This window comes from Leiobunum rupestre, chromosome 8 (genome assembly GCF_980474605.1).
Source record: "Leiobunum rupestre chromosome 8, qqLeiRupe1.1.hap1, whole genome shotgun sequence".
Classification (NCBI taxonomy): Eukaryota; Metazoa; Arthropoda; class Arachnida; order Opiliones; family Sclerosomatidae; genus Leiobunum; species Leiobunum rupestre.
Window position 1 is genome coordinate 58,905,569 of NC_143391.1, and position 9,403 is coordinate 58,914,971.

Consider the following 9,403-nt stretch of genomic DNA (forward strand, 5'->3'; position numbering starts at 1 on the left):
GGGGTTGGGGGGAATGAAAAGCATGCTCAATTTTCTTTTTTTTTGCCATCGAACTTTGGAGCCCCTTTAAAAAAGGTGGATTTTCAAATTTAAATTTAAAGGCCCCAGAATCATTTAAAAAGTTCGATCTGAATTTCAGTTAACTCCTCCTATTTAGTAGCTACATATTTTGGCATTTTCCAACCCTATTTCCAAATTGCAACCGATCTTGTGGCCCTAAAATTATTTTATTGCCGTGGATTTTGATGATTTTAATATTTATGAACAGGGAAGAGAATCTGGAGGAAACACTTTATACAGCTTCCTTTGCGACAATGTAAATAAGGAACGCGATTGCCCAATATATCATTTCAAAATTAGACTTCGTTAAAAGCAAATTCTGAGAACTAAGATTGAAAAAACTTTTACCGGTTAAAAGTGGTGAAGAAAATTAATTTTTTTATTGTTGTTCGTATAACAAATTTGAGATATGATAAAATAATAATTTTTAGAGCATTGAAACTGAAAAACTATACAGAAATAATTTAGTATTTAAATACGTTTCAGAGAGTTAAGTATTTTATTGCAAATACGTTGTCAGAGAGTACTTAGTATTTTATTTTAAATAGTTTTTCAGAATATTTAGTACTTTAAATACATTTTTTAGAATATTGCGTACATGAAAATACTTTCTTCATAAAAAATTTTGAATTTTACTTTTATTGCTAAACATTCACTGAAAAAGTATTCATGCATTTAGTAATTTTAATACGCTTTTAGAGAGTACTTAGTATTTTAGTTTAATTACTATTTCAGAGAACATTTAGTGTTTTAGTTAAATTACTTAATCAAAGAATATTTAGTATTTTAGTAAAATACCATTTTTCAAATACTATTTCAGAAAATATAAAGTATTTTAATTTAAATAATATTTTAGATGATATTCGGTATTTTAGTTTAAATAATATTTCAGTGAATTTTAGTATAAATTCTATTTTAGTCGAACGTCGGAGAAATATATTCGCAAGATAGTAATTCGACGAGCGATATTTCCCCTGAGGTAAACATGCAAATCATTGTTATTTACAGCGCGACAGGAACTTAATCGTACGCTAGCAGCTCAGGTGGATGCTAAATAAGGTTAATTATTAAAAAAAAACCCACAAACCAACCTTTTTTCAAGAAAAAATGGCTTATTTTATAATATTTGCGTCTTAAGAAGCCGCGCCAATGGGGAAAAACTTCGCTAAAGATAATCTGTGTAAACGGTGAACTGCGCAAATGGGAAAATTGCGGAAACGGAGAGCTGCGGAAATTAAGAACTGCGCAAGTGAGGAGCTGCGCAAATGCACAGCCGCGCAAATGGCCACTGCGCAAATAGGAAAAGCGCAAACGAGAAAGTGCGAAAACAGAAATGGTAGCCGCGAAAACGGTAACTGCGCAAACCGACCCAATCCCTTCAGGCGTAGTCAAAAGTGTAGCCCCAATACTCTGACCTTAAGCGAATAGTGGAATTTAGCGCTAAAGGGTACACCTTAGGCTCCAAAACCAGCGAAACGTCTCCAACAATTATTATTATTGGTCGGGAGTGGGCCGAGCTCCTGTAGTCCCATAAGTCCGAGGGTCCGGTGGACCGCGAAATATGGTCTATTCCGCGGCCTCCTTTATTATTTGAGATACGTCTATTTAAAAAAGTGCCTTTGCGCTCGCTTAGTTTAAACCGAGGGGTAAGACACTTATGATTTTTGTGTACACCGGGAGTTCGGGAGAGTTCGGCAGAGTTCAGGAGAGTTCTTGAGAGTTCAAGGGTGAGTTCCAGAGAGTTCAAGGGTGAGTTCCAGAGAGTTCATTGGTGAGTTCGGGAGAGTTCTCGAGAGTTCGCGGAAGTTCTTAAGAGTTCCAATAGCAAATGTACACCTGAGTTCTTGAGTGTCTTACCCCTCGGTTTAAACTTTGGTTTATATAAAGACGACGTAAAAACTAAAGCCGCCGCGTTCAAATTATAATAATCAGCTAGACTAATACCCAAGGCACCACCTTAGGCCTAAGTGATCAAGCGACTTTTGGAGCCATTAATTCAGGTGGCCGGGTTACAATGCGTAGGAGGGATGTGGCAAGCCTTTCATGCCACGCGAGCCAACAGCTCCCTACACTAACTATTACCGTTAACCTCAACAAGTTTTATTATAGCTTGAGACCAGTTTTCATAGCGAGTTTCTTTCAATTACATTGGTCAAAACTAGCATACCAACCAACGTAAACTGGGTTTGAATATCTAGTGTGACCATAAGTCTATAAAATAGTTCCATAAGTTTCTCACTTTGGGGAATATTTTACTGAGAGCCAGTCACGAAGTGAAGTCATCACAAGAAGAAAATCTCCTCCCAGCTAATCGCTGTCAAAGTCTACGTGTGACGCGGAAGCGAGATAACGCAAAACGGCGACGAGTCCCGTAATGCAGTCTGTCTGTAGAGCTTTGGCATGTGAAGAATAGGAAGTATCACACTTATGTTCCAATATTAAACACGTATGGTGTGACCGTGGCTTAAATCAAGCGGGATAGAACCACCCTCGGCGCCGTAATATCTCAACTAAGCAGATCAAGCGACGAGCGGAAACGTATCTGAAGGTTGCAAAATAAGCGAGGGAAAAAAATTGACCTTCAACGAAAATCTCAGTCACACTTGCGAAGTTACGTGTTTCCTTACATACGTTATATTATAACAGAATGTTTTACTGCCTATGATAAGCAAGTGAGTAACATCCGCTGTTCTGAAAAATACCATCCGTCCCTGGCGGATGTTTTGATAACTCTTAACAAATCTGTCCAGACATAAGGGCTTTTATAGATATAAAATATTGCGCTCTCAACTTCCGAATTGGGAAACTTCCTACAACGTGGTGCGGATAAATATTACGTGCCTCGTTTCGACGGGTATTTAAATGTCGGGTAGGCTTCACGACAACTAACAGTAGACCAAGTCGATCAATCAGCCATGTTCCGCTCAACGGACGTTAAATTAGAAATCCTCTCGGTGGTTCTGTTCGTCACTGTGGCAAAGTGCGCCTTGCTCCCAACAATCAAACAAAATGGCGGGGCGCAAATCAGGAACTGCAACGCCCTGTACGAAGGATCGTTCAATTTAACTCTGGAAAACGTTCTGGAATTTCGATTCTCGGAAAAGAACGACGGCTACAGTATCGACAGTCAATTGTTTCCGTTGAACGACGACAGCGGTATGAAATGGTACTTTAGAACCGAGGTTAAGACGCGAAAGAACGTCAACGAACTGGACGTGATGTTAACCCTGAAGTCTTTGCCAAGAGGCACTTCGTACCTTTTCGCTTCCAGCGAATGCTTCGTGATCGGCGCTGACGGTAATCCTGAACTGCAACAAAACCACAAGGAATTGAAATTATCGAGTGGTACGAGATTTTATACCGAAGCCATGGTAAAGCGTACGGTACTGATTTCGAGAGCGGATCAATTATTGCCCGGTGGCAATCTCAACCTTCAGTTCAACGTCAAAGGTTTCCTAGTATAAAAATTTTGAAGTGATGCCTTAAAAATTATATACAGTCAATTGATAATAATGTTATTAACAACTGTCTGCTCAGCGACGTCGATTTACAAAACAAGTTATTTCTTAAAGGCCTTATAAACTTCGATAACACCATATAAATTATCGACCTGATTACGTAGTACACGCGTAAGCCACAAACGCACTTGGCGCTGTGTGTAACTTCCAGGTAAGGACGTCGAAATATCTCTTTCGCCAGCAAATTTTGGCTTCCGACCAAGGCCTATTAATCATTGAAACTCTTCCAAAGAAGCATCTTACTTTGGAAAAATACCGAAAAATTATGGAATCAAAATGTGAAATTAACTGTACGAAACAGACATTAGCTGAAGGGACTAATTTTGAAAATTGAAATTAAAAACGCGTTTTAACTATAGTTACGGCCATCAACGTTCCCTGCTACTTGCCAAGTGTTGTTTTGCTGAGGTTGTGTTTTGTGCAAGTAAACGACGTTTATAGGGCCGTAGATCGCTTGGAACGTATGATTTCTCAAATGTATAAAAATGTGTAAAAGAATAAAACTTATTTTAAACATTTATGGCATATCACTATTTAATGCGATTGGTTTCATATGCGAAGGTAATCTAGTTTTAAAATTTAATTTCAAACTCTTTCGAGGCAGTGCTAGCGTGTGGTAGTATCAAATAAGAGAAAAATACATTAGTACATTTGAGTACTTTTAGGTCCCTTGGAAAAATACCTAAATCTGGCGTAATATTAAAACAAAATACAAATATTTAGCTTTTAGAGCTTCTATTTCATCCGTAATAACCCTCTACAAACGCTAATAATGTCTGCAAGATGACGTATAGCGATAGCTTTGGTCGCGAAGTGAGAATAGTACTGAATTTTGCTTTGATTATGTTTGGGTTAAATCAGAAGAGATAAAGGAACCTAAGAAAATGTATACGACGGTATTGCAAATCGTCCGTACAAATAATCAGGCGCTGTCTGCTTAGAGGACCTCAAGCTCGGACACACCACTAGCAGGGACAGTTTCTTCTTATACCCAGTTTTTTATATTGAAATAGTGACCCGAAACTTGACAAATATACTTTCCACATAATCTTAGATTGATGGCGAAAGGACGGTAGGGACTTAAAAGCTGAGTTATCGACAGCAATAGTACCGACGCCCGACGGTATTCCGATAGCTCTTAGCATTTGGTCACTTGACCGCATCCCGGATAGATCGTCCGACATTTTGGAAAATAGCCGCTATGTTTGTTCAGTCTATATTGTAAAATATAGCAATCCACATTTATCAAATTAAGTCTATTTTTTAAAGATCTTGATCTGAGGTGGGGTGGCGGAGTGGTTAGCGCTTTCGCCTCGCAGCACGAGGAACCGGGTTCGATCCCAACTGGGTGAAAACTCGTAACTTCTCCTTCGGCGTTGAGTTAGAAAGTTCTCGCCCCAGAAAGGTAATATAAGTCGCAAGATGACTTGGGCCTAGCTGATTATTTTTATCATTATTATTTGCAACGAATCTATCGCTTTAATTGGTCCGTTATTCGATTGCTCGAAGAGGTTGTCTATTACGCCCTAAAATTAATATTTATTTATTAGTATCTAAAAAGTAATATCATGGCAGGACCAGGACATGCTGAAACAAGTTGGAAAAACAAAATAGTACCTCGCCTCGTACAAATGCGAGTTCAACAAGTGGCAAATTCTCTCGGGCTCTTTAAGTACATGCTTTGTCTACTTGATTTGGTTTAACGTGAAATTTTTCGAGAATATTTGCAATAGAACCGAGTTCGATTCCCGACCGGCACAAATGTATTTTTTTACACCCAAGGTTATGTTTCACTTACATTCAATCCAGACTATACATGGGGTTTCTTTTTGCTCGAAAAAGTGATTTTGTTCAAAAACTATGTTTTCTGGAAAGTTGCAATTGGTACTGTATATTATACGTGCCGGGGGACACTTTCTACCAAAATTGCATCTAAATCAAATTTAACCGCTAGGTGCTATAAGAAAATTGTCAATGAGAAAATTGTAGAGCGTCACCGAAAACGTACAAATAGCGTTGGCGCCAAAATAATAGACGCAAAATCTAAATGGCCAGAGTTATTAAGAATTCTTGAGAAATGAGCTAGAACAACAACTTGACGGACTGCCGTTGGCGCAACGAGCAAGACTGTGGTTTCAGCAAGACAGTGCCACGCCTCATTACCACAGAGCCGTGAGCGATTACCTAAACAACGAATTTCCACAACGATGGATAGGGAGAAACGGCCCCGTTCACTGGCCAGCAAGGTCACCCGATCTGACCCCGTTGGATTTCTTTCTTTGGGGCTTCGTCAAGGACAAAGTGTACGCCACTCCGGTTGAGACCCTCGAAGAGCTGCGTCAACGAATTGTAAGCGCTTGCTGGGAAGTAACCCCGGAAATGATTCAAGCCGCCTTCGACAATATGATTGTTCGCGCCCAAGCCTGCATCGCAGCCCAATGTGGTATTTTCGAAACGTACTTATAAATTTTGTTTGCAAGTAGATTAATAAAATGTCTCTTTGTTTTTTTAAAAAAAATCGCATTTTTCATCGTACGAAATTAAATCGTGTAATACCTTCTTCGCCATTGTCTCCTCGATTTTTCAGCGGTGTTTATTGCATTAAACACCAGATTAACAAATTTCTGACTTTCATAAAGTTACACTACTCTCCCAATGGAATTCAAAAAAAGTAATTTTAGCTTGCCCAACTTGTCACTTTTTCAAGTCGTATTTATTCAGTGAAAAAGACGTCTATTTTTTCGCGCCAACGCTATTTGTACGTTTTCGGTGACGCTCTACAATTTTCTCATTGACAATTTTCTCATTGACAATTTTCTTATAGCAACTAGCGGTTAATATTTAAATTTTCAGAAAACGTGAAAATATTTTTCAATTTAGATGCAATTTCGGTAGAAATTGTCCCCCGGCACGTATAATGTACAGTACAAATTTCATCTTTCTAGAAAACATAGTTTTTGAAATAAATCACCTTTTCGAGCAAAAAAAACACCCTGTATACAAGGTGTTACGGAAGACTATATCACAAATTAGAGGGCGTATTCTTTGGGTCCTACTGAATTGAAAATGTCTTATGGAAATAGGTCCAAAAGCGTTTCGTTTCAAAGTTATGGGCTATCAAAATTCGGCCGTCAAAACACAAAAGCAATCATAAAAGTGAAGTCCTGTATTTTACCTTGATCCCAATTGTTTTCAGTTATTACCCATTTGTTTGTATGCAATTAGATAAATTAGTATCAAAAGGGAATTATTTTATAAGAAGTAGGCTACGTGCACATTTATTAATGATTAAGGTCTTTGAAAATGTCAACGCAGTTACAAATAAAGTTGTTAATTGTAATTGGACCTTTTTAATAATTTGACATTTAAGATACAAGTATGAAAAGTAATTAAATTAAAGAAACTGTTCAAAATGACCGCCTTGGGCTCTGAAACAGGCATGAGCCCGTTGTACGAAAGACTTTTGAACCCGTTCGAAGAATCTGGGTTTGTGAAGAATAGTGTCACAAGCGTAAATTATTCTTTGGCGAAGGTCATCAATGTCGTGGACTTCAGTTTTGTACACGAGGTCCTTGAGTGGTCCCCCAAAAAAATCGGGATAATATAAATCCGGGGAGCGAGCCGGCCAAGGAACTGAGCCCCCTCGACTAATACACCGCAAAAGAAATGTCCTACCAAGGTGGTCCCTTACTTGCCTGCTGAAATGTAGTGGAGCTCCATCGTGCAAAAACCACATTTGCGCCCGCGTTGCTAATGGCACGTGATCCCATAACTCAATCCGCCTCACCATTTAACTGAGGTGGAAGAAAGAGAAGTCCAACTAAATGGTCACCCACAATGCCACATCAGACATTTACGCTAAATTGCTCTTGCTTTGATCTAACAGTAGTCGCGTGGGGGTTTATTGGGATTCACTGTTGACTGTTATGTAGATTTATTATTCCGGCACAGGATCTACAGCAACTCTATCCACAAGCCATTGACAAAAGGCCCGTATAGGCCTTGTTCGTTAAGTGATTGAACTTTAAGAAGATGGTAAGGGTGATATTGATGGGCTTAAATATTTACAAGAGGAAACAATCTCCGCTATGTAGTCCCTTATACTTTGGTTCAAATATGTCTTAATTTAAAGCGTGACTGCTGAGATGATCGAATAAAATTATTTATGTAGTGCCCTCGATTTTCACGGTTCAATTTTTTGTTAAAAATAACAATTGTGTTCAAAATCGACGACTGTATCTATAACTATAAGTCTTAAAGTTTATCCTTTTATGTATTTGTTTATTTGTATGTCATCTATAACTATACGTCTTAAAGTTTGTCCTTTTATTTATTTATTTGTATGTCATGTTCCTAAAAACTCGAGAACGGTTAGCTCTAGAGCTTTGAAATTTTAACTCAATGTTCAGGGCCTGATTTCCAATAATTCCAAATACCCGACATGGTTATTAATCATATTCAATATTATTTTTGTTTCACTCGACTTTGGACTTTCGCCTCTTTGCTTCCCTTACCTCCTCTCTTGAGTTCCTTGCGCCCGTCCCGACCTTTTAACTTTTTTAACGGGTTAGTGCGAAATTCGTAGAAGAGGAGTTAGTGTGAAAGAAAGGGACTTCGTAGAAGGGGAGGTTTAGTTGCGATTTTTAAGTAGTTCATTTTGCTACGCGTGTTGCGTGTGCTACGTTTTTGCTACGCGTGTTTATTAATTTATTTATTACTATGAATTATGAATAACAACTGCAAAGCCAAAGGCTGGGTTATATGCAGAAGAACAGAATATAAACCAGCCTTTGGCTTTGCAGTTGTTGCGTGTGTGACGAGTTTGCTACGTGCCATGACGAGTTTGCTACAGCGTTTACCTTTCTTACCTACAGATCTAATTAATTAAAACTAAGACCCCGGGCGAAGCCGGGCATTAAATCTAGTATTCATATATAACAGTTAACCGATCACAGAGTTTAAGTCTTCAGCCGTCCTGAGCGAAAATGATTTTAGAGGCCCTATTAATATTAAATTTTCAGTTTACAAGACACAGAAAAAAAATTATATTTATAAACATTTTTTAAATTCAAGGATGTTATAGGACTATATATGCTATTTCATTTACATTTAAAAATAAAATTTATATTTAGTGAAATAAATCTGATTTTCAGTTAAAAAAAGTAACCATTATATCACAAAACATTATACTACTAGCTAACCATGTTAACAATAACAAAAGTATACCCTTTTGGTGATTGCACTAAAAATAAAGGTTTATACTCTTAAACGCGCCTTCCCAATCGACCGCCATTACCTTACAGTCTACGGGGAGGGTGATGAAAAAACCGGTTTTGGGGGGATGAAATTTCAGCGGTAGAGGGCTTGCTCGTTGGTTGTCTGTACGATAATGGCGACGCCCAGTAAACGTTTATTAAAAGAGTGTATAGGACATTTTCGAAAATAAAGGTTTTTATAGGAACCTTAAGACCTCTGGTGGCCCTGGTAGAACACACTAAAAGTAAATTGATGATAGAGAAGTAAAACTAAAGATGAGTAAAATTACATCTGCTGGATTAGCCGGCTTAGGTTTTTATACATAGAAGACGACGGTATATAAAATATTTTTCATTAAATGGTGTTTAAGTGAAGGCCCTAAGAACATTCTTTAATACATATACATTTTTAGCGGCCCGTGGCTTTCGTCCAATTTTCCAACCCCTAAGCACGGCCCTAACACTTTGTGATTAAAAAGCAGAAGGAACTTACACTACGAAGCTACCGGAAGCTAATGCTTCTTACGTAACTGACTGCATTCAAGGTTAGGATTTCAATAAACTCGGCAA